General features: G+C 42.2%; 1 protein-coding gene and 1 long non-coding RNA gene across 2 annotated transcripts in view; one reads left to right on the plus strand and one right to left on the minus strand.

Moving 5' to 3' along the window:
* Positions 1-26732, plus strand: part of LOC124219839 (protein cortex) — a 245072-nt gene that overhangs the window by 39557 nt on the left and 178783 nt on the right. The gene's annotated exons all lie outside the window — the stretch shown is intronic.
* Positions 324-1722, minus strand: LOC124219844 (uncharacterized). Its single transcript, XR_011177150.1, has 2 exons — positions 879-1722; positions 324-441 (listed from the first exon to the last, which is right to left on the minus strand). It is a non-coding gene; the product is annotated as an uncharacterized lncRNA (long non-coding RNA).

Consider the following 26732-nt stretch of genomic DNA (forward strand, 5'->3'; position numbering starts at 1 on the left):
TTGCGATGTACAAAGATATGAGTGATGACCTGAAATACGGGTAGATCCGTCTGTTCATCAATATGGGTTGCAATTGAAAATCCGACTTTATAAAGAAATCCAGAAACTACTTTTTTCACCACGAATATTCTATCGGATGGATTAAATTGAAAATCGCTTCTCGCTAACAAAAATTCAGATATAAAATTGTCATACCTATCAAATTTGCCTCCGCCTGTGCCAATAAAATTTCTTTCTTTTGTGTCTTAGGACAGGCATTGCGGAGGAAGATCAACTGTCCTTGCGCACTTTCCTCATTGTGAGGGTACACATTTTTGGGGGTCGAACGTTTTCTTTCTGCTCAATTTTAACTTCTTTACTTGGCACCTGACGACGTCTATTGAGGGTGCGCAGTCTCCAGGAGATGTAACCTGACCGGCCTTCAGGGTCATAGAATATTTCCTGAAATTTAAATCAGTAAATGCTAGATAGTTTTATTAACACATAAATAATTCGCTACTGTATATGATCCTGTAAAAAATATCGGGCTAAAGTTTCACTTATATATAGATAAAATATGTTAATTCAAAATTTTTTTCAAAGCCAATGCCGACTAGAATGTGGCAGTATTTTATTCCAATTTAATAATTTATTTCCAATAAATTCACCAAATGGAGATAGGTTAGTGTACACCGAGCGTTTTGGTAATTCAGTACGCGGAATGAAATGATAATGCTTGGTTGGTACTCAATTATACAAGTCAGCACCAAATGGTTTAAAATAACACCATAGAGCGTTGAAAGAACCCTAGATACTATTCAAAGAACATCAAATAGTGTTAGATGAACAGAAAATAGCATTTAACGATTTATTGGAAAATATTATTTATTAACACTTACCTGTAATAATAAAATCATTCTATTCCAAGGGCTTGCCATTGGGAGTGAGCACTTTTATCTATTTAGTCTCCCCGTTGTATCGTCCCTTTCGCAACTGGAAAGATGTCCCGGTAACAATGTCACCACTATCCGGTGCATCCTGCACATTTGCTGCTTGCTGCGCACTATCAATCAACACATTTTCCATTTCAGGGCCATCCATATTAAGCAAAGTCACGGTAAAAACATTAACAAAATCTGATTCCGACATAATTAGAACCATACACGAGGCAGACAACACGTTTTACCTGAAATGCGAAGCGACTGCTTGTAAGCGCGCGTGGAGGAAACTGAGCTTCTCTGACTGCGGGCTAAGGACTTGCGGCATGTTAAAACTTGTACGCGTAAGAGCTTTCGACATCAGATTGACACCATCGGTGTCAATTCAACATTATATCGGTGTCAATGCAACACTGTGTCGGTGTACACGCAAATCTGTGACAGACTTGGATTTTGAGGTTGACACCATCGCCGTCAAACCAACACATTGTAAACAATCGACGGTGTGAACTTCTATAAAACTTCTATAGACTGCATTTCGGTTTGGAAGCAACACTATTTGGTGCTTTTTAACTTCCCGTTTCTCCATTTTCGGAGAAAAAAGGAAATTATTGTCATCACCCCGAAAATGAAAAGTTAGGTGTTCACTAAATCTTGACGTTTCAAGATCCAGAGAATCATCTCCGACCGCTTTCGGACGGACGACTGTGTGTGTGTATGTGTGTATGTATATACGTATCTGATCAATTTTTTTATCCGACGATATCTCAAAAACGAGGCACCGCATTTCAATGATTTTGGTCCCAATCGACGCGGCTTTTCAAAACTTAGAACTGATTAGATTTTTGCTTTGATCAGTTCAGTACTTTTTGAATTATTCGAACAACAAATCTCCGAAAAATAAAATAAAAATATCCTGAGAATGGATCAACGGATTTGAATGAAAATTGGTACCATGAGATTTCTGGGGTCGTTGATCACGAATATGGGATCAGATTTGCAAAATCTAAAATGGCGAATCCAATATGGTGGAATAAAATCTAAAAATATTCGGATTTTGGTAGAAATTAGTAGTCGGAGGTTTTTTGGGTCACCGATAACAAATCCAAGGTCAGAATTCCCAAATTCATAATGGTGGATCCATTATAGTGGTTCAAAATAAAAGAAAATCATATTATCTTCATGTAATATGGTATCCAAGGACTTTCGACACATCAATCACGAATCTGAATTTGTAGTTCGAAATTCGAATTGGATATTAATATTTTTTTATTCCGTCAACTTGGAACCTGCAGTGTGATAACGGGAAGATCGAGGGCTGGCTCACGGTCAGCTTGTTAAACACACGCAACTCGTCATTTTCGACACCATATAGTGCTAAATTTTGAATTAGCGAATAAATGTTGCCCATATAATATATACTAATTTATACATACATGCGTATAATCTGATATAATCTTATTGGATCAAATACGAATTGTAATTTGTTTGTTTTTATTTAATTTTATCGTGTTAGGGCGGACTATTTTTTTCCCGAGTAATCTCGCGCACGGTGAGATATAATCACTGAATACAATTCTCAAGTTATGTACGAAGATTTCCGACATCTAGACAGTGAGTATACCTCGTACCACAGACGAGGCTCATTGTGACTATGAGAATTTTTATTTTGAAGATATACTAACTTCTGAAGAGGGTAAATCAACACCTTGATCATTCAAATTGCACCGAAATGTGTCTGTTTGAGTAAAAAACTGCAGATGGTGTTGATTCACGTAAGATGACATCATTTTTAATCCCAACAACATTGCCGGAGTATTTCATAAACTTTATTGGTGTTATTCGTGACACCGAAATTCCCAGCCAATAACACCGAGCTTGCTTACTAACTTCTGAAGAGGCTGAATCAACACCTTAGTCATTTAAATTGCACCAAAAGGTGTCAGTATGAGTTAAACACTGCAGATGGTGTTGATTTAGTTAAGATAACACCATTTTTAATTACAACAACATCGCCGGAGTCTTTCATACACTTTATTGGTGTTGTTTGTGACACCGATATTCCTAAACAACAACTCCGAGCTTGTTTACACCGCAAATTTTTTACAGTGTAGACTTTCCGGTAACAGCTAGAAAACTAATTTTCATTTTCTACCTAGAACTATATTTTTCGATTGTGGTAAAAAATGAAAATAATTAAGGACTCAGCGATAACCGGAATTAAAAGTTTCTCTCAGCGTGTAGTTAGGATACAAGAAATAAAAACGTCTTATTGATTATTCGGTCAATTTTACGGATCGTTGATCGTGAAGGTAACGGTTTTAGTTTTTTTAAGCTACGCACACAGATCGACGGTTCATCTAGTCTGGAATTAATTATTATCGCAGCGGTTTATTTGGGGGGAAAAAGATCGACTCTAGAGAGGAAGTATCAGCTACTTTTCATACGAGATATATTGTATCAGGAAAGATGGGTGAGAAATGTCGAGGAAATGGAATACGACGCTTTGACAGGATTCGCACGGGGCGGTAATATTAAACCTTCAGGGAATGTTTACTGGTACAGAATCTCCATTAATTGAGACTGCGGCAGCTCGGAGAAAATGGATATCCTCCATGCTGGTCTTGGTGCTAGTTCATCTTGTTCTTTCTTACCACGCGACTCACGCTGACGACTCGGCGAATGCACCCGCAGCCGTGTGTAAGATATAATATAATATACTGTAGGAATGAGCTTCGGGTATCGCACGGAAATTGATATAAATTTCAAAACCACTCTCGGACTCAGATGTATAAATATGTCTGATTGTGAGCTATGCAGGCAATTAGCCGTATCTCTGTCTGCAGATTGGCGGGAAAAAGCTTTACCTATCCGTTAACGAACGGAACAGTCTGCAGCTTTTTCTATAATTGCGCGTGGCAATGAGTTCGGTGAAAATTGTAGTCGTTTTTGGAAATCAGAATACCGCGAATATCTGATAAAAACTCGTCAACTTCTCTTTGTCGTGAAGTTTTTTTTATGTATTATATCTTTGTGATGTTGTTCAGCGAAAAAACGGACGATGCGAGACGGGGTTGAAGTTGGGAATTTGAAAAGTTTTGAAAGCGTATAATTCCGTGTTATTCGGTGGCAAAACTTGAAGTAAAGAAATCAGACTTCGAAGAAACAACAAGTTTCGGATGGTTGGAAACCCGACGGCTCAAAGTTCCAAAATGCGAGATTTCGAAAAGTGAAGCAAGTTCCGATAGAGAAAAATTCCGAAAAATAAATGCGGAAATTCACGGAACTTCGATGTTCAGAGTAAAATTTTTCTCATCTTCACACTTTCGGAATTTTGACTTGTCGGAGTTGCGCCCTTTCAACATTTTGTATTTCCGGAATTTTGAACCTTCGGAACTTTGAGCGTCAATTTTCGTACCATTCGAAACTTTGAGGTTTCGTCAAAGTACGAATTCTTTACTTCAAGTGTCAGCGGACAAAAATTGAGAATTAGACACCTTGGGATCTTTTCAAATTCGGAATTTCAACCCCGTCTCAACATTGCGCATGAAAAAGCGCGAAGCCAGTACGTACTATCACGGGTCTGGATGCAGCGAGTCCCTTAGGAATCGCAAGAGAATTTCACATAGCGAAGTGACACCGGACTTATTGTTAGTTAATATCTTATGGATTAGAATGCAGGACATCTTGGGACAGGTTAATGCCATTCCTCGTTATGATTCATGCCCGGCTAACCATGCGCGATATCTCGCGAATATACGTACACGTTACAGCCGGTCATGTGAAAACCTGTTTAAATACTCAAGCGAGAGATTGAAATAAGTATAACACGCAGCGTGCAGTGTGTATATTACACGCAGTGACTTCTGAGGCTGGATATCGCTGGTATGGCCATATAATTATCCGATACGTTGGCATAACCCTGCACCGGGCACGTATAATCTTTTACACCGATAATCAATAATTTCATAGCATATGCATACATATATAATATATCTGAGGTACGTCGCTGAAACGGAACGCTGGAAAGGATCTTACACGCGCATTAAAGCCACGATCCGTCCACTTACTATCCGCGCATCTCAACCAGAGTGATGTTTTTGCGTATACTGTGCAAGTGGAACGTTAAAGGAACGATCGATTGTTATCACTTATCCGACACTTGTTAGTTAGTCAACTTTTCACGCCATTAGAAGCCAATTCTCGTGCATGCCGTGCAGTTTCCAAGTCTATCGACTATCCTCCTCGCATCCATTCGATCCAAGAGAGGGACTCGGGATTTGAAATTACAATTTCCCAGTTCGTGTCGCCGCGCACGATTGTTACGATCTCTTGATTCAGCTAAGGGATCTGATACTGTATTAGCATAAACCCCGGCCGAAGAAGAACTGTTGTTCAATTAATCTTTTTTCGGAAGAATTCGAGGCCTCCGTTTCATTACGTTCAACTTCTGGTCATCCGAACATTGCGCCAACTTTCCGAAGCCTGTCGAATGTTACGAGACTGAAGTTAGTAACGTCAACGCAACGAAACGTTTCCGAAAAAAATTATCACCGTACAATTTCCAATGGTGATTTTCAAGAAGGATGGCTTTTCAGAATACACACATCTCGGTGTGTTTTTTTTTTATCGCGGCTTACCAAACTTCAGACGATCTCAAAGGTGCGAAGTAACGATTTCAACTAATCGTAAACGTTGCCAACTTAATCCTCATCGAAGATTCGCGTTTACACACTCAGAGAAATTTTTAGTTCCGGTTACCGTTCAGTCCTTAACTACTTTCATTTTTTACCATAATCGAAAAATATAGTTCTAGGTAGAGAATGAAAATTAGTTTTCTAGCTGTAACCAGAAAGTCTAGTATCCGTTACTATTCTTTCTCGTTACGATCACTGTTGCTATATTTTCTTGCAAATGTTGGGAAAATTTAACGCTCGTGTAACGATAAGTTGACGTTAAAGCCTTGTTTAACTAAAAAAGTAGAGTAAACTTCACAAACTGATTTTGCGTTTCGTAATTCCAACAATATTCAAACAGTTTTTTCAACGATACAGCTGTTTCACTCAATTTTTTCAGTTACCGTAACAAATGAAATTTTTCTCAGCGCAGCGTTTAATCGGCGACTCGATGTTCCTTGGTTACGATTTCTGCATCAGGGTGGGTAGGTATAATCGCGGGGGTTGAGTCGATTACCTGCTCGAGTATCGCGGGACAAATTCACTGCCTCCGGATGCCAGATAGGTGATCTTTAATTCATCGATCCTAGGATCGTCTCACGATCAGCATACCCGCGGTTCCTCCAGGCTACACTGATCTGGAATGATCTTCAGCGATCTACATACGCTGGGAAGAACGTGCAGTGCAGCTACTTACCGTAGTCATGCGTCGTCGCTCCCGGCACGTTGGTTCCACTCTTGCCTCAAGCCAGAGCCAGACTGGCTGCTTATCTCTTGATAATTCTACGGTGACAGTTAAAGTTAACAATATCATATATCACAGCTGCAACGCCGCCGACGCCGCCGCCGTTGCTCTCGATCTGGATCTCTCGGCTCCGACTGCCTCCACTTCTATGTATGCATTTGCTACTTTCCGAGATTCTACACGCGATTAATTCAATCCAGATCCTTGGCATCTTCTTATGCCTGCCTACCAGCTAGGCTGCGATTCGCACGGAGCGCAGGACGAACCTGTTGGAGATTAATTTTCCCATATCGATAATCTAGATACAAGATATTTAATACGCAGCGAATACTTGTGCTAATTGGGAATTTAACAAACCGTTGGTCTGATCAGGTACGGGGGAGAATTAATTATCGTTCTTGATCTTGATGACGATCGATTCATTTCTACAGTTTTATACGATGTACGTACAGCGATTTATACCTATCAATTCTCAAGGATACAATTTACTTCAGTAATTTCGCAGACTTGAATCGTGTTTAAAATTTTACTTTGTCACGCTCGCAAGTCGACTGCGAAGACTTTCTTGTTCTTGCCGTGCAGACGTTTGTAATATTACAAGGAGAAGACACACATACGCGCACATTGGGAAATGTTCACATACGACTCCGGATATATTCGCGGTGGAATTGAAGCGTTAACACCGAGGCAACATAAACGTCTCTGAGATCTTGTTAATTTTAACGTGTTTGTATAATAGTCTCGGTGCAGGAATTTCGCGGTACGTTAAAGCCGAGGTGTCGCTGCGTATATACCCGGCTGTGTAGAGTCTTGTTTACGTGGGCATTAGAGTTCAACCAAGTACGTGTCGGAAACGATCTTGGAATGCCAACGTGCAGCAAAATTTTGCATAAATCTCAATAATCGCGCTTTAATTTCAACGGCGTTAGAGTCTTGCACACCGCTGCACTATTCGCGTTAAATTTTATCTCTCTTATTCCGTTTGTGCTTCAATGCCCTCGCTCTTTTATAAGCCAGATGCATTTTCTTTTACGCCCTGTTATCCCAGCTGATCCTCAACCATTCACTGCCCTGCAATTATGCACGAGATTATAATCTCGTAGCGTTTAAACTTGTGAAACACCTTAGGCATGATATTATCAATTATGCGCTTAAACAAAATATAGCGCATGCGAAAGAAACTTTTAAAAAATTGTGACTCGAGTTCGTAGGTTCGGTTGTATAAATCTCTTATCAATAATATGGACGGAAATTCGAAACCTATGAATTTCGAAGGAAAAAAACCCCATTACTGATCATTTATGCGGACAAGTTACACAATTATTGTTTCATATCTTGTTAATGACAAAATCGATCCGTTTGTCCAATTTTTAGGTAATCGTGGTTCTCAATGTTCGCAAATACATTATCTATAATTGGTTCCGGGTTGCTTACTTACAAAACCAATTGTACGAAATGTCGTTTTGACTTTAATTGTTACATTTATGCTTTGTGGAATAATGTAATAAGAACGTTACTAAAAATCAATCTTCAAAGAGTTTGTAAAGAACCAACGAAGAAACGAACGATAATTGAACATTCCGGATTTGAATTAGCCAGCCTTTGGGTTAAGTAGAAGAGATTCTTTGAACAGTATTAATTTTTTTCTCTTTGAACTCCGTCAATTCGTTTTCAATTATAATTTTGTTAATTCCAGTTTTCGGCGGACTGTGCGAAAGAATATTCGTTGCGTGTTTGAACATATCGAACTCGATCGCGAACCAGTTTACACGTTCGATAATTCTTTTTTCTCACGATTTGGCAATAATTCAAAAAACACAGAGAGCGCAGGGTAATTAGAGTCGGCGTGAATAGCGCAGCAAAAAGTGAACTCTCTCTTTGAAGCGAGTCGAAGGTAAATCGCGCGGAAAGATTTGCAGCGAGGAGGTGCGTTTGAGCAGCCCGGAGCTGAAGCCGGGGTCAGTAGAGCCGATCGGCTTATCCTAGGCCGGGTCATAACAGGCGTGCAGATCGAGTGCAATAAATACGCGAGAGAGGAGTCATTGCGAAGGTAGAGAAGGTAGAGAAGGTAGAGAAGGTAGAGCCAGCCTCGCCCCGCGGACTCCGTGGACTCCGTTCGCGGTCTACCTAAGAAGCCGAGAGGGCCGGCACCGTGAGTTATGCTTTCCATGGGTGAAATATAACGCGTATAACGCATACCGATCGCCGCGTTCACGTATATCCACAAGCCGTTTTGACTCACACTTCAACGTCGATCCGGTTAAGCCGCTGTCGCGACTCCGCGGGGCGGTGTCCGGGTTCCGAATTTTAAAAGTTCCGAAAGCGTCTGATTCCGATTTATATCGTGGCGAAACTCGAAGTGAAGATGTCGAACTTTGACGAATCAAAAAAGTTTCGAATGGGCGCACTGAGAAAAATTTCATTTGTTGGGGTGACTGGAAAAATTGAGTAAAACAGGTATCGTTAAAAAAACTGTTCGAATATTGTTGGAATTACGAAAAACGAGGTACGCGTAAACATGTGGCGCTATCGTCGATCCTTTTTTGCTAATTGCCACGCAAAATCAGTTTGCGAGGTTTACTCTATTTTTTTAGATAAACAAAGCTTTGACGTCAATTTATCGTTGCACGAGCGTTAAATTTTCGCAACAGTCACAAGAAAATCTAGTAAGAGTGATCGTAATGAGAAAGAATAGTAACGGATACCAGGCTTTCCGGTAACGGCTAGAAAACTAATTTCCATTTTGTACCTGGAAGTATATTTTTCGATTGTGGTAAAAAATGAAAATAGTCAAGGACCGAGCGGTGACCGGAACTAAAAATTTCTCTCAGTGGGGAAATTCGAGGGCTCGCAAGTTCCGAAATCCAAGATTCCGACAACTTAAGTTACGGTAGAGCAAAATTCCGAAAATTAAAATATACGCGTATGATATTTTGACATATTCTCATTCTCGCACTTTCGGAACTTTGACTTGTCGGAGTTGCTCCCTTTCAACAGTTTGTCCATTCGGAATTTTGCCCGTCAAGAGCTTCGAGCGTCGGATTTCGAAGCTCTGACGTATCGTCAAAGTTAGTTTTCTTTATTTCAAGTTTCGCTACCAAAGAATTCGGAATTTGGCACTTTCAAAAATGACTGTCCGAATAACGATTTATCGCGCATCGTTAAATCACATGAAATTTCATTAAATCAGTCAAACCTTTTGTTCGCAATGTTCGATCGGCATGTATATGCGATTGGTAAATTCAACAAATCATTTCTGTGTATCACGCGTGTACAGTCTCCCGAAACGCAAACCGCGATTTTAAATACTCTAAACAAAGATCCTCCCTAAAATCGCAATCGTTAGGTACAACATCAACGTCGCGGAGTACAACAATCTCATCACGAAGACACAGAGCGTCGGTAGGGTTTCCGATTTTCAGAGGAAAAAGTCAAACGGCGGTACCAAAATGGCGGCTGATTCGAGGCGATATGACTCAGCGTTTGCCGTTCAGGCAGGATCGGGCAGTGATTACACCTTCCTCACCTTCTTCGCTCGGCCGATACGGGATCGGAGGGTATTTAAGATGCCCTATTAAGCGGGGCTGGAGGCGAGTCGACACGCGGGTGGGTCCACGAAAGGCAAAACAACTCGAGCGACAAGAAACCCCGTACAACGTTCACCCACCTACACACCTAAACACGCGATAGATTATCGGCGTAAGCGCCGCGGCGCTCGGCGTCGGCCCAATATTTAACGGTCCTCCGAACAATGCTTTCGCCTCCTCTTCAGGGGCAGCGGCCTTTTCTACGCCTCGCGCAAGAAGAGGATCGCCTCTTACGCCGTGTAAGAGCAGCATGTCAGCGTAATGAACACGAGCCGAGCCCACCCGCGGATCCTGGAGGCGCCAAGGTTGAAAAATAATTCCAACCCTCTATTGTCCGCGGTGTGGTGCGTTGTGTCGTACACGTTAAAAGATCGAGCTTACTCCCGCGGCTACGGAGCTTTCCTTACCTTATTCTCGACTCGCTCTTTTCCTCCTACGAAGATAAAGAGAGCTGCGAGTGCTTCTGCATACGCGTGCGCGTCTGCGTGTGTGTCCGTGCCCTACCGTTTCTCCCTATCCTCATTTTTTTATTCACGCACGCGCACCCGCAAACGTAGCTTCGACACGGTTTCTTTTTCGCTTATTTTTCGCACTATGACAAACGCCAAAAGGACGCGTACGAAGCGAACCTCGGGGTATTGTTTGGCGGGCATATTCAACCGTTCTGCACAGGTTCATGACTACCTTCACGCGGACAACGGATAACCCGCGTATGATTTAGTGGCTTCTGAAGAGAATGCGCGTCGTCGCGAAATATCCATTCGCCTTTCCTTATACCTGGCGTACCGGTCGTTATACGGTAGGCGCTGCGTCTAAGGGTGAAAATATTTCATACGCGCATGCCTCTGACATCGTAAATCAATTTTTGACGCACTTCCGTTACGCCTACGTACGTCAGGTGGGTTAGATTTTAGTCACAGTTGTCGTAAAATTTTACGACTAAGGTATCACGAGTAATCGGCACTCTTACTTGTACGTATTTATTGTACCTACACTCGTTACCGTTACGTCAAGTGTAAATGGACTTCCGTAATATACTTAAGTACCAGTGTTAATCGATCGCTAATTTTTTGCTTATCGTTTGGAACATAATTTTGGGAAACGAAACAGTTGCAGCGTAAGTAGGTATAAACGAACTCACGAGCGTACGTAAGTATGTATATCGGGCAGATATCGAATCGGTAATACTTTGCGGGGATATCGAAACTTCGAGTGTAAAAGTATCGCTGTAATAAACAGACCGTCTTTATGCCCGAGTGCAGAATATAGTTGGCAGGCTCACAGATAGCCTGCAGGATTGCGACATCAATATGTGATCACTTTACGTTCAATTGATGACTACGATATTACACCGAAGGACGATTGCCACAGCTGATTCTCCTTTTTCTCAGCTTGCAAGTTGCCGTTGACTCGCTTATATTGAGTTCTCAAGATAATCAGATGCGCCGTGAATAAATGAATATGGTGTAAAATACCTGAAATACGCTGTTTCAATTTCCCATATAACGATTCCACGGATTCGAGCTACCTTCGCTTTATACACCAGACGTGCGATACTCGGACGCAATTATCTTCGGTCCTTTCGACATCCGCGGGTGCCTTTAAACATTTTCTTTCTTTTCTTACTCGACGTACAGTTGACGCAAAAATTTTACCGATATTGAAAGTATTTGAAACGGTATATTCTGAAAGTTGAGATGAATTTGAAACTCGTGAATTTCAAATGAAAACAGGTAGATTATAAAATTCTATCTTCTTTCTGCTACAAATGTACACTGGCAACTGACCAACTTTCACGAATTATAATCTAGCACATTTCGTTCATGAATAAATTATCTACAAATCGCTTGGCATGAATTTTCAACGCTGCGTTTCTCTGTTTTCAAAGAAAAAAGGAAGTTATTGTAAACACCCCGAAAATGAAAATTGAGTTTTCAATTTCAGCGGTTACGAATCGAAAGTCAGACTTCCAAAATTTGTAATGTTGGATTCATTATAGTGGTTCAAAATTTTTTAAATCGTTATACTTTCATGTAATACGGTACCTGAAGACTTTAATATCGTTATTCGCGATTCTGAATTTGTAGTTCAAAATTCTAATAGGAAATTATTATTTTTTTTCTCTGTGAACTGGAATCCTGCAGCGTGAGAACGGGAAGTTCGAAAAATGGATCACCGTCAGTCTAAAGCCGCTTGTTTTCTTATAAATCTTATGTACAAAATGAAAATTCGATATATCAACGGTAGAACTTATTCTATCTAATATTGTACAAAATTCATTTCAAGAAATTTCTTGACAGTGGATTCACAATTGAAATAAGCTCTTTTCAAACGATTCTTCGGAACTTCCGAATGTTAATTGCAGCTTTGTTATATTATTCCCCATGGATGATAAAATTCAACTCATCAGTTCTATGCTCCTGGGAGCTTTCATCGACTTGTCTAACGTTCTTTTTTTTTCTTTTTTTTTTATCCACTGTACCTACCCTCGATGAATTCTAAATTACGTCTGCAGTTGAGTCATCGTCAATGCTTCTCGCACCACGCGATAAAAGTAATAATTTTCTCTCTAATTCCGGCGTTGAAATTTTGCGAAAATCATATAGACGCAAGTCGGAGCCTTCCGGCGGCGTGGATGCAGCTCCTTCGAATCTCCGAGAGACACGCGCCTCTCGCAGCTTCTTAGAGCGCAGCTGAGCCTCGGGGCTACCGGTCTTGCATCGATAATCGGCGAAACAGTGGGAATCATCCATCACACGCCTCTGCACCTATCCGCGTCAGACCAGATAACTCTTATTAATGCTTCCCGATCCTTTCGTGATATATTATATATAATATACGGTATGCGATATCTACACGCATCTTGACTCTGTCGGTTGCCGAGGAAAATAGGTTTCACGAATCGTGCTCATTACGAGAATTCATTGCCGAGTTTGACGAATGAAATATTAATGTTTCATTCGATTTACGAACGATTCGAGTAGAGTGTTTTCAAATTAATTTCGGGAGCACGATCAAACCAAATCGTGATCAGTTTCGGAGATATTTTGTTATCTAGAGAAGAATGGAATAAAAAAAAATAAAATGCGAATAGTTGACAAGTGTAACGATTCAAGTATACCCAATTAAAATTAAGATCACAACAATTACTAAATATAATTTGAATTGTAGCGTCAATCATGTGGTGTAATTCTATTTATTCGATAGCGTATTTCTAGCAAAACGACCGTGTTAAATATTGAAAACAATAGATGGTGTCTAAGGTTCTAACAGTGAATAAGAAGTGCAAACGAATAACGTCAAATTATGATAAAAATCGATCGGAATATCATCAAAATCAAAAGGCAGAATGAATAGATTCTTGCTTCATAACGAATAAGTCGCCATTATTGCCATATATTTGCCAAAAATCTTCACGATACAATTTATGAAAGTTAAGTCAATCTTAAGAAAATTTTATTTAAAAATAAAAGAAATTTCGAGATAATTTTAAAACATAAAACCCGAGGGAAGACAATGTCCACTTGAGTACATTTTTTTAACACAATCAACCCGAAGTACGAATGATCGAATAAACGACTGAACGCCTTAGATTATACATGTATACAATTTTACCCACCATTTTTCTGCCTTTACCATAAAAAAAGACGAGAAGCTAGGACACAGAAAATAAAGTGTCATTAAAAAACTTGCATTAAGACACGGTAAAACTATTGTTGTAATGTTATTTCTAAGAAAATTTATTCTTGATCAGTGCGTTCTTTTTTTTCAAGAAATGTTGGGGTGGTTTTGAACTCCTCGTTTCTTTTATTTACAAGTTTACAACCAATATGAAAGAGAAAGAAAAAACGTGATTAAAAACGGAGTTCCACGTTGTAATATTCGAAGGTCCTCAATTATCTCGGCACGCAGGCAACTTAGCCGCGTAACGCCTTCGGTTGAAAAATAATACAAGTAGCGTCGAATAATGAGGGAGGCCAATTACTCGCTCGTATGAGTTCTGTGCGTACGAACCGACTGCGGGGTCTTACACGGGGTGGGGCGTGTTTTTTTCTTCTCTGTTTGCCCCCTCCCTCCCCCTCCTAAATTGGCGTTTTTCTTTTCATCGCCCCCTTTTCTCCGAGCGCCGGTGTTAATGGCTCTACCGCTGCTGAAGGATGTCCGAGGCTTTCTTCTGCGGGAATACGGAGGACGATTTCCCGGGTCGTTTAAGTAATCGTAGCTGCCACCGCCGCTTCTGCTTATTCCGCTTTTGCTTTTGCTTTTGCTTTTGCTTTTGCTTTTGCTCGTTGCACCGAGGCAGCTCCTCCTCTTCATTCCTGTAGCAGTATGCGCGAGACGATTTGTGAATTGCGTTTCTACTTAACTTAATTGGTGATGGTATAACGTTTCTTATCTTCTCGAGAAAAGAAACCTCGAACCCCTCCGCCGCGATTATTCCTCTTTCCAACCTCCGGTCACGTTATGTTCCACGCACGCATGCTCGACCCAATCGGGACACCGATACCCCCGATACTCGGTGATACTGTAATTGGGATTTATTCGCTACGATCCTTTCGGTAATTGAACCTGGTAAACCTCGCTGATCCACCGATTAACGTTGCTCACCTTATTTTCTTTTATATTATTTTTCACATAATTGGTCCTCGCGCCGCGTGTCTTTCTTTAACGTTTCTTTTTTTTTTTTAAATCTCTATCCTTGAATCGTTATCTTACTTTTTCTTACCTCTACGTACCTTGAGCGCATACAAAATCATCGTTTTGTTAGCTCATAAATAGTACATTCATATTTAATCACTATAGTTTTGTAACGATGATTTGAAACCGTCTCGATGAACTCGTATACGAATCGAGTTCGAGGCGTGTCTTCGGCTCGTTGACGTAGCTAACATTTTCTATATTGTACTATCGCGTTGCCGACAGCAATTCGATAATTTTCTCATAATCACAGAAAACATTGAGCACGAGTTTCTATATCCAAAAATTACTTCAATTCTGTGCCCAGTATACACGAGAATATTTAACAACTTGAAGTTGAAACGACATTTAGGCACATCTTGTCCTGGAAATGATCGTTCATAGGTTTCGTCTCAACTGCTGGGACAGGAAATGAAGAGATAGAGATAGCGAAGGCCTAGAGCGGCATAGCATGGCATACAGGCATCGGGTTGGATGGGCACGGGTCTGGCATTGCGATTGAGTGAGAAAAAACGTGGGAGCGTCCATAAGACTTTGTATTTTCCATCGTATACGTGCGGAGGGTATAGCCTCTCTCTGGAACAGCCACTGCCCCGCAAATCGATGGAGAATCTATCCGCCATATCTACCGTGGACCGACTACTCCTCGACTCCGCGGTGCAGATATACCCCGACCTGCAGCTTCTGCAACTTCTGCAGCTTCTGCTGCTGCAGTTGGGCCCAATTAGAAGGAATGCAACCCGAGAAGGATGAGTGTCTCACGCTGTGATTCGTATGCGCGTCGCGTGTCTCGTGTCCCACTGATGCCTCGTACACTCTTCGACGTCCTTAAGCGGTCCTCACAACGACGTCCCACTATATTACCGATCATACCGATCCCCTATTCTGTGTATCCACCGATCGATACTTGGATCGATCCGTCTTTTTGTCAGCTGTGATTCCGGTACGATTGCAGGCAGGTACTCTTGTGCTTTTATCTTGGTATTATTTTTTTTTTTTTTTTCATTTCGCATCTTCAGGGGATCTTCGAAGAGGGAATCACCGAAGGACGAGGATCGCGATCTGATCTCGTCGTTACTCTTCTATCTTCTCGGCGAAACTGGATCTCACCTTTGCTTCTCTCGGATGTCGAGAGATATTCGGTGTGAGCCTGTACCTTAAAATTCTAACAGCAGGAATTGATAGGGTTCGATTTGCTGCCGAGCGGGTATGCGATATACGTGTACTGACCATCGCGACGTGCATGGTCTTCATTGATGATAGGTGTGTATATATGTTGCTCATACGAACCATTCATTACATCGGTTTTCTTTCACCGCCGAGTATCTCGAAGAGTGCGGGACCGGGGTAAAGGCGGTGCGGTGCCACCGTGTCTGCCGTTCGAGTATCTTCGCCACGAAGATTCAGTTAGCGTGTGTCTCGGGATCGGTGAAACGCTGTCGGACGAAGGGGATCGTCGTCCCCCCAGACATTTGCCACGCGCAAAAACTCGGCCGAAGATTTGTCCTTTTTTTTTTCATCGCTCGTTACCTTGTTCCCCGGGTGGATTCCGGGGTGGCTGATGCGGGACACGAGCATCGAGAGTACGGGTAGGTACTCATCGGCAAGAAACGGCGAGTTCCCAAGTGATTGCACCCGAGTACCAGCCTTCTCGTTCCTCCAGGTTCGATCAGCTAGGTTGAAACGCGGTGATGCGGTTCGCCGGGTTTACCCTGGCAGCATCTGCAGACATGGCGAGGAGCGACGTCAGAATGCGGGGAATCTTAAGTGTGTTTAATTAAAGCATCAGTACACTTTGTACAGGCGAGCCGGTTTCATTAAAACTGGTATTTGACTAGCCGATTATACACCCGGTTCACCGGACCCGATCCACCGTGTAATGTGTATCTGTAACATATACGGATGTAGGGGAGTATTTTTCAACGAAAAAAACTCGGTAATACATGCGTATAATGGAGGAGAGCCGAGCTCTTCTGACAGGCGATGGATCACCGCAAACTCTGTCTGTTACTTCCAATATCGATCTTTTTCATATCGCCGCTGAGTCTGCGTAAGTCCGTTATATATTTATAGTTCGGAAAGCGAAGGGTATTCGTATTATAATTGCGATCAACTTCTTCTTCAACCTTTATTCCCGTCACTACAACCTGGCAATCCCAACGCCATTTTCACCGTCACGCATGACGATTATACAGCTTGATCATCGAACGTTACCGAAGTAAGCCAATCTGTCGTTTTGCCGCGTGCGTTTGTGCGCCGAAAATACGAGGATCAAACCGTTTGTGAGAAATTCTATCCACTTTTGCTCGTCTGGAATCGGTTGAACCGTCCTTTGGCTACGAGATGCTCGTATTAGTCCGCTTCTTTTTTGGTAGACTCGCAGAAGACTTCGATTCAAGGAAGGTAGTAATTCCACTGTGCGACGTATGTTGAGAGATGGAAAAAAATTAATAAATAATGGCAAAGAAAAAAAAAAAATCGTCGTGTCATGTCTGGCAGATGTAAATCTCCGTTATGCGTATCTGTAGGGAATTAAACCCCTCGAGACGTGAGGAATAAACGAAAAAGAAGGAAGAGAACAGAAATGTGCAAGTCAATATCAATCTATTCGAGAAAAACGTCAAAGCGAAGAACGCCGCTGTCGGTGAGAGCTAAAAATGATCGTAGATTCAATTATAAAAATAAGAAATTAATGCGTGACCGAGCGTTCGTTCATCGACCGAATTGATCGTCTGCGGTATTGAAATCGCAAATGAACATCGAGATCAAGCTCTTTCGCATCAACGAACCATGTAAGTTATTTTGCAAGTTTATATACAGATCCAGGTCATGATTTGATCGTAGCCAATCGCTCGGCCAAGTTTCACGTAAAACTTGCACAAAGCTGCAACGAAAAAAAGCGATCGTCAAACTGGCAGGTTAAATATCACTTCTAGGCGAAGACAGCCGCGAAGGCACGAAGAGGCTCGATCGATACGTGGGCACTCTTCCTTCGATCGATCTGAAAGGATATACGAGTAGTTTACTCTGGCGCAGGCTAAAGAGCGAAGTGCGCGAGGAGGAACGGATTTCATCGAGTACGAACCCTGGGGGGATAAAAAATGGCACAAGATGGCGTCCGACGTGACGAGCAATTGGCGATTGCACGTGCAACGGCGGCTGGCAACGTATAATCTGGCTAAACTACGCGACCGGATTGATTCCTGGCATTGGCCTATCATAAATTTCTTCAGAACCCGTTGTTAGAGTGTCACGTTGTACCCAAGGAGGAACCCCCCGCATCACTACAGGCATAGTCCGGGGATCGCCGTGCCCCATGGAAAGCCCATAGTGACCCCTGAGCAAATACTATTCAAACCGAACCTGCGGTAGTCATTGAATGGATAATTCGCAAACGCTGCAGAACCAACGTTACTGACATTCGCAGCTGTTGCGAGATACGTTTTGCGTTGTGTTTAAACTGTTGCAGAAAGTATAGAGAGAGATCGATTCTTTGATGTACTTAATGGATCCAAATCTCTGCGCGCGCAACGAACTAATGTTACGTATTTTATACGGATGAAATGTGCGTCAACCGTGAGCTAAGAGATGAGATCCAAATGCGCATAACTAGTTTAACATGCTTTTTAGCGCAAGCAGGTGACGGAGGCCAGCTGCAAACAGAGAGAAATTGAAACAAAACAAATGTGAAAAGGTAAAGGAACCGAGGAAGAGGTTCATCTCGTGCGAGAAGTCGCGTTTGTAGCTACAATGCGTACCATATCTCAGTATTAACCGCGTTCCGTGTTACAAGACGTCTGAGCAGAGAACGCGGGACTTTAATGCCTTAATCCTCTTACATCTAGGCAGCGACACGCCTGACGAAGTTTATCATAATTATTGGCCAAACTGTCCGCGCCGTGATATATGCATGAATTATTATAGCAATGCTGCACATGGGTACTTATACGAGGACTGCGCAAGTAGGTATCCTGTGACTTTGTGATATATCGATCGGGAACAAGACTTGAGGCAAACCCTGGTTCGGTTTTCTTTATTACAATTCTGCAACATTGGCTCGGCCAACCTTCGGCCGCCATTTTGCTCGCTTTTGCAGCTCGAAGCTCGACTGCCGTGTTGTAAGCGTTTCTCACATCTTCGAAATTTTCAACCTTCCACAACTTCCGATTTTAAACCGACGATTTCTCGCGATTCTTGACGAACGTTCACAGTTGTGTCTAAGGTTAATTTAGACGAGGGACTATTCACTTTAAGAATCGGTTGGAAATCATTAGATATCTGCACTGTTCAAGCTATATTCTTTAACCGTAGAAATCGGCGAGAAGTCGAACGAATTCGAACGGATATAGGCATCATTTGAAAGTCAGTGGAAGTCAAGCTAGCCTTCAACTTTGGAAGTTGCTTAGAAATAAGTGAGAAGTCGGCTTCGAATTTTCATAGGAATGAGTCACTAGGAAATCAGTGAAAGTCAAGCTATTCTTTTAACACTGGAAACCACTGTGAAATCATTGGACAAGTCAAGCTATTTCTGGAATGTTGAAACTCACTTGGAAATCAGTGAGCAGTCAAGCTATTCCTTTAACATTTGAAACACTTCGAAATTAATGAGAGGTGAAGCTATTACTTCAACATTGAAAATGACTTGGAAATCAGTGAGAAGTCAAGCTATTCCTTCAACGTCCGAACCACTTTGAAATAATTGAGAAGTCAAGCTATCCATTAAAATTGAAAATCACTCTTAAGTAAGTTACGAATCGTTGGTGGAGATTCCGAAGTGCAGTTTCCAAGTAAATACCACCTCGACTTGTATTCGCGGGTCAGTTTGTACGACAATTACTGAATCCTGGGTCTCCTTATTCTTCTCCTTCCTTCGTCGCGGATGGTCAAAGATGGATCAAGCCGAATGGCCCGAAGGCATTGCATAACGGCCGAGGCGCCGATTCGATCGGCGAGTACGTGGCACTTATACGTCCGTACACGCACGTAAACACACACACACACCGATGCCTATATCGCGTGGGCACAATTCACTCCATAACCCGTGGCAATAGCTGTATAGTCATACCGTGGTATAGGTATAACGCCGCATCGATAGAGAATTGCGATTCCGTGCGTGGCTTCAATTAGCTGGCAATAACAATGCAATAAAATTTAATGCCCAGCCGATGGTTCGCGACAGTTTCCTGGGCCGATCGGCGTCGGTTGGGCATCGCGGAATCCGTACATACGGACGTCGGCGTGCCGCATCGGTGACCCCGACGACCGATCTCCGTCGACGTAGACGTCGCTCGTGGGGCCCGGTGCCCGGAGGCCTCGCCGTCCGAACATCCATAATGCATCGGTTTTCCTCGCTTAATTGGAGACCGCGGACAGATCGATGTTGATGTTGGGGCTGGCTCTCCGGCTAAATTATTATAACCAGCGTTTACTTAGTGAGCGCGATCGCGGCGATGCGATGCGATGGAATCCGCGAACTAGGATGCGGCGGACGCTGTTCTCGGACGCCGCGATTGATCGACGCGTAACTTCTGATCTCTCTTGTACCGTCAACCCCAGGCTTCGCGGTCTACTTGCCCTTTACCGATCCTTCGATCCTCTCCGTTATTACATACAACGCAGAGCTTCGTACCGCCGATCCGATATTCGCGGTCTTTGCTTCGTTTACGCGTAAATCGACCAAGACGCGAATTTGTAATATTCGGAAATAAGAGATCGATGCGATCGGTAACTCGTGCGAATCCGCATCGACGATTCAACGGTACCCGTCTTCTTGTCGTCATTTGGATAGGCCGTGTCGGGAAACGGGAGACAAACGATATTTTCAACTTTTGAAACAGGAATGAAGAGTATGGATGAAACGTTGGTGAATTCTGTCCGTAGGTCACAGCTCGAGCGACTCTGTCCGCGGTGCATTGCCGGCAGATCGTTTAAGACTCCCGTAAATCTCGGGCGTTTCGTTTCATGAATATCCGTGCCGGTGAAACGTTAAATAGCGAAATTTATCGATTTTTGACCGTCGCGCTACCGTGCTTAGTGTCCTTAGAGAAGGCATCATCGTTACACCGATGTGTCGAGCCTGGGCACGACGCCTGTGTATATTGGAACCGGTTCAGTCCCGAGATTGTAACACCTTTTCAACCGTCGTTCTACCGTCGTTGAGTGACCGACCTCGCCACGTTAAACGTGTCCAGTTTGATAATATTTTCGGACGAGCGACGTCGGATCGGCAGGAAGAGCTTGACGTTTGTTATTGATTATAATTATCCCTCGATCGAGTCAGCAATAAATAACGAAAATTCGGATCACCCGAACACGTGCAAAACTCAGCGGAAATATCCCATGGGAATATTACGGTCAAAGACGTACGTACGTGTACCCGTAACCCGTGATTAAAAATCTACATCACAGTTCGAACCAGGCGTTGAAAATTCTTTCGGCTCACCGTATTGCCTTCCGGAATCCGCAGGCTCGCGGTGTCGGCTACATTATTTTTTTTATTTTTTTTTTCCTATACGAGTAAATCGCTCCCAACGACGTCAAGGGGGTGAGGTCAGGTATTGGAGCGAGCTCTTGGGAAGAAGGTGGGTTGAATTTATCGCCCGATAAAGTATTGCAGAATGCGATATTTCACTCATAGACCGCCCGTACCGAGTGAAATAGGGTAAGGTGGGCACAGCCGGCATACCGCGATACTATTACCGGTCTACGGCTAAGGTTCGAAGTATAAATCGGTAGAGCCCTGGCATTGTGCGCCGGATATATACACGACGTAAGTATCCGCGGGGTGCTCCGAGCTGGCTGAAGCTTCTGATGGAAACCGCGGAAAGAAACGTTACGCGCGAAAAATCAAACTATTCTAGCATTGTGTCTGCTGGTGCAGGTTAGGTTACAGCTATTCCCACTATCGGGTCGGGTGAATATATCTTCTGGTAAACCGCACCCGAGCAAAGGCGTAAAGCTCCGACATTGCACAATTTCAGGGTGGACGCGTTACGTGGAAAACGGAAAAAAACGTGGAAATGTCAAGGCACTTTAAAGGGGTCATGGACAATTCGGGAATTTTTATTTTGGTCATGGAAAGAATTGAAAATATTACTTTTCTACCTTAGGAATTGGAGTAGAAATGAGTTTTTGGACTAAGAAATTTACTTTTTTACATTATATCTTATTGCAATTCGAATTGGATTTGAACCGAATGTAGAATTGATAAGCTAAACGTGTCAGGTTTTAGTAACTTACTTGAATCGGGGAAATGTCATGCAATTTTTTTTTTTCTTTTTCCCCAAATTCGTGACCAGCCCGACAATTCATACTAGTTAAATTCACGAGCTAATGAATTGAATTTTCATCGAGGATTGAAATTATTCGAACAAATTTGAAAATCGACGGTGGATACGATGTATCACGGATAAATCACGTCAATTTACCTTGTGTTTCGGGACGCACGTTTTTCTCCGGAAGTGTTTCATACGCTTGAAACACGTTCAACGTGTAACACATTCACCGTGGAGTATGTGACGTTGAAAAAAAGAGCCCGGGAAGCGGCGATAATAATCTTAATTATCAATATATCGAAAAGCAATTGGTAAACCAGTAAATATATAAGCAGTAGACAAGATTGCCCGGTTAATGATAGTCTGCTTAATAAGGATAGTCCCTCATTGTGCGCGAGCCAGTATCTCTCGGTATGGGCAGGTATAGGTTCAGGTATGTGCCGTGGTATAATATAACCTATCTCGTCTATACCTCTGCATGAACATAATTATTATGAAATACTCGAGCACCGATACTTGAATCACTCGGACGTGCCTCTGCTTAGCTATCGATGATCGCAGACGCCGACGTCGTTTCTCCATACCGGCATCCTGTACGGACCTCATTTATTTATTACAGAAAAGTTTGCCCGCTCATCCCAGACCGCGGCTTCCTATTTCCTACAATTAAGCCTCTGTGCTCGTGTACGTTACAGGTATACACACTTTTACACTACCGTGAAGGCGTGTGTTCTTCTGATCTAGTGATCTACTATATCCAGAGATAGATAGAGAGAGCAATTTGCTTTAAGAGCTGATTTGCGACTGTCGGATTGTTTCTCGAGGTGTGGAGAGAAATTGTGAATGAAAAATATTAGTAACCACTAATTTAGTACGATTAACCGCATCTTTGTTCACCTGTTGCCGCTGTATGAAATCAAATGCCCTATTTTTATTTTTATTTTTTTTTATATTCAAGTCGAAAATGTTACGCTAAATGATAAAAAAAAAAAATATGCCGTCCAACTTTCAGCTTTCAATATTATTATTTAGACGTGCGTCATCGCGATTTTCTATTTCTCCAAGGATCTTAAATAATTTTGGAAAGAGTAGATTCATCGTAAAATAATAAGAGACCTTGTTTGTAGAGCTTTCGGTTATCTACGAAAATACGTTCAGGTTTTATCAGTACACGAATGCGTTGACGAGTTATAAAATTCCAATGTTAAAAAAAAGTAAAAAAATTTCCTGTATCATTTGAACGGGAAATAGAAAATCGCTACGAGGCACTTCTAAATATCAATATTAAGAGCCGAAACTTGCACAGCATCTTTTTCTTCATAATTTCGAACAATATTTTCGGTCTTGACAAACGAAAAAAAAAAAACAAACTGGTTTCAAGGAGAACATTTTTGGTTAGTATTTTCAGCTTCAGCAAACGGTGTTAAATTTGAGAATTTCCTTAGCTACTTGCATATTTTTTTCAAATAGATAGCTGTAGGGGAGTGAAGCAGGAATCTGACTGATCTATTTTTTGCCTAGACCGTAATTTTTCCACACTCGTCCGTGTCGAAATTCGAAAACCGTGGTTTTTCGATACACACTAATATATATACATACACTAATCGTAACCAACGCTGAGTTATATTATATTTCACCTGGTAACTCGGTGAATATGTATATAAGATAATTGTGGTACGGTAGTGAATAATTGAAATGTACCAAGTTAACCGGGCAGAGACTCTCTAATTGTTCTTCGGGTTCGCGCAACGTTGTCGTAATATCAGGTGTACACAGGCATGCACATGCAGGCAGAGAAATCCATCATTACACGGGCGTGTAAAAAGCCGGCTCCGATGTCCAGAGGGCCTTCCCAGGTTACGGCTTAATTTTAATAGCTTTTTAATAACGCGTCGATATAATTCCAATGAATAACATCACATATTTTTCGAACCATTTTCTCTCGCTATTCGCCTCGGACAACGTCAAGGGACACGTGAAACGGTGATTTGGAACAGCGTTGCCCGCACAATTACAGGCCCTAATAATTCCTTTCTGCAACGGACACTGAGAAAAATTTCATTTGTTACAGTAACTAGAAGAATTCAGTAAAACAGGTATCGTTGAAAAAATTGTTTGAATATTGTTCGAATTAGGAAAAACGAGGCGCGCCTGACCATTTTGTGCTATCGTCGATCCTTTTTTGCTAATTGCAACGCAAAATCAGTTTGCGAGGTTTACTCTACTTTTTTAGTTAAACTATATTTTTCGATTGTAGTAAAAAATGAAAATAGTCAAGGACTGAGCGGCAATCGGAAATTCAAAAATTTCTCTCGCAACGAACTTCGAACGACTGTAAAATCGTTACAATATTTTATAAAAATACGATAACAAAAACAGACGGATACCGAGTCAACGATGAAAATTCCGCGTAAATGAAAATCCTACGTACCCACACGTTTTACGTTATTACTTGGCGTCGCACGAATCGAATCCGGTCGGTATTGAAAATTAATTTAGGTACAAAGAGACGGCGGCGATTTGATGAGCGGGTCCGATATCGGAGCCTGGAGCTAGCTGCATAATGAAATCTAAACGCAGGCTGCCGGTGTACGTAACAGGCGAGTCGAACGAACTAGTTTTCTCCGTTTAACGTCAGGGAAACGGAGAACAGGTTGAAAGGTACGCGGGAATACACGCCCGGATGATGGAGGACGAGGACCGTATTTAACCGTGAGGTATTTAAGAATCTCCGTATTTCTACGGGATAAGGCCCCGGGCTGTTTGTATTCGTAATCGCTACTCGCGGAGGCAGGAACCGTTTGTTTTAGTCGGGCCTTAGAGGACGAGGAGGATGATAGCCGTGCTTGGGTAATGACAAGGTTGACGAGTACTTTTTTCACTTGACGTAACCTTTTTCATCGAGCTCGTCGCGCAACGCAACGTTAAAGCGCGTCGGTTTGCGGCCTGCTGCAACTCGATCTGATTTTAATTAAGCCTCGCGATTAGACCTCGCCGGCTGATATTTCCGAGAGGGTCGTTTTATTCCGCCTTTGAAATTACACGTGCACACTGTAGCCAGGATCATTCCCCGTATCCTGCCTGCCTGCCTGCCCGAGTACCGGGCAATTCGGTAAATTATATGGGCTTTGCTTACGCGGCGCATCGACGACGATTCGAAAGATCCATCCAAGGTGCAAACCGCACGCTGCTGTCCTTTTTCACCCAATTAGCTGCTTCCTCTCCCGTGTATTCGTACCAGACTGAAAAACTCGTTTCCGAGTGAGCTTACAATTTAACCTCCGAGTCGTTCCGCGAATCGAAAGTTGGAGGCTTCTAGGATTACAACAATTTAGCGAGGTATCGCCTCCTCCTGTAAGGCTGACTCGACAAGCTCGGATCCCGTTTGCTCGGCTTATGTTCTCTACGGCGAACGTTAAACGACGCAATCAATACCGTATAATGAATGAAAAAATTGACTTTGATGTCTACACGCCCGGTGAAATATCATCGTATAACAGGTTATCGACTAGTCGGGTTTCAGCAAATTCTCTTAAGATCGGTGAAGAAAAATTCTTCGTTGTCGGGCGATGAAAATTAACGGGGGTAACTAGTCTGACGATAGCCGGAGCACCCGTTTTAATTTATTCAATTGAATATTATACCCGTATCTCGGTTTGGTTTTACGCGCTGATTCAATTAATTATTCAGACGTCTGCTGTGTAAAGTAATTGGCTTAATCGATGCCGATTAACAATAAAACTCTCAACAGCGGTGATAATGTACGGTGAAATTTATCCCGATAGGAATATCGCGTCGTCGATAAGCGAGCGTAGAATCTAAAATCAGACTTTATACCGTCGCATAAAAAATAATACCTGCCCGTTTCCTCCTTGATTACCCTCGAGGATAATAACGGCTAATGAGAGAATTTGTCTTTCAGCAATCTGAAGTGATCTGCGATATCTCTCGATTTATAGATCGGTTTCTACAGCTGCACTTGTTGTTACGTTGTGAAAATTACGTACCGAGTCAATTGCACGAGCGATTAAATAAAAACTAAGATAAAAAAATTAATATCGATTCGACGATCAAAAGAAATTTTGCGCGTCTGCAGAATAAGATGCTCGAAGCGTCTTAAAATCGTTTCGAACTTAGCGTTAGCAAATATTGCCGATTTCTAAATCGCGATATCTTACAAAGTGCGGCATCGCGTATCAAATATCTTTCCACATTTCTTTCTCAGTTTTTTATCCCGCCGAGTTCTGCCGGCAGGATTACGTCATGACGACAGCCTCGCAACCCGCCTCTTGAAAATTAACTCAACCGCATTGCTAATAAACTTGCAGGTTGAATCGATATTCTATCGAGAAGCTTGGATATAACATCAAATGGATTTGGCCTAATATGCTGCAGCCACGTTCTCTGAAGTTATGAGAAAATTATTGTTATTAACGGAATCGAGGCGGCTGGAGAATTACACGTAAACATTGTACACAATTTCGACTTTAACACATCCCAGCTGATTCGATCAAATTCCGTCCGGCTACGTGCCTTCGAAATTGTTCTTCTTTTTCTTTATTTTTTTTTTATTTTTTACTACATCGACACGTTATTTGAACGAATAAAAATGATTTACGTCTCGTCACTGTGCAGCTGAAATATCGTACCGTTAGGTATGCTACTTGTATTTCTATAATTTAATGTAGATACCCATATTTATGCGTACGTAACGCACACGCCATTCACGCGTCCGAGATTCCAGTGCACTGGTTTTCCTTTTTCGTCGCTTTCGGGTATTTCACGTATTCATTCGATCCCCGGCGATAAGCAATCTCGATCGCGACTGGACAAGT

The sequence above is a fragment of the Neodiprion pinetum genome, chromosome 5, assembly GCF_021155775.2.
Source record: "Neodiprion pinetum isolate iyNeoPine1 chromosome 5, iyNeoPine1.2, whole genome shotgun sequence".
In the NCBI taxonomy this organism is placed as follows: domain Eukaryota; kingdom Metazoa; phylum Arthropoda; class Insecta; order Hymenoptera; family Diprionidae; genus Neodiprion; species Neodiprion pinetum.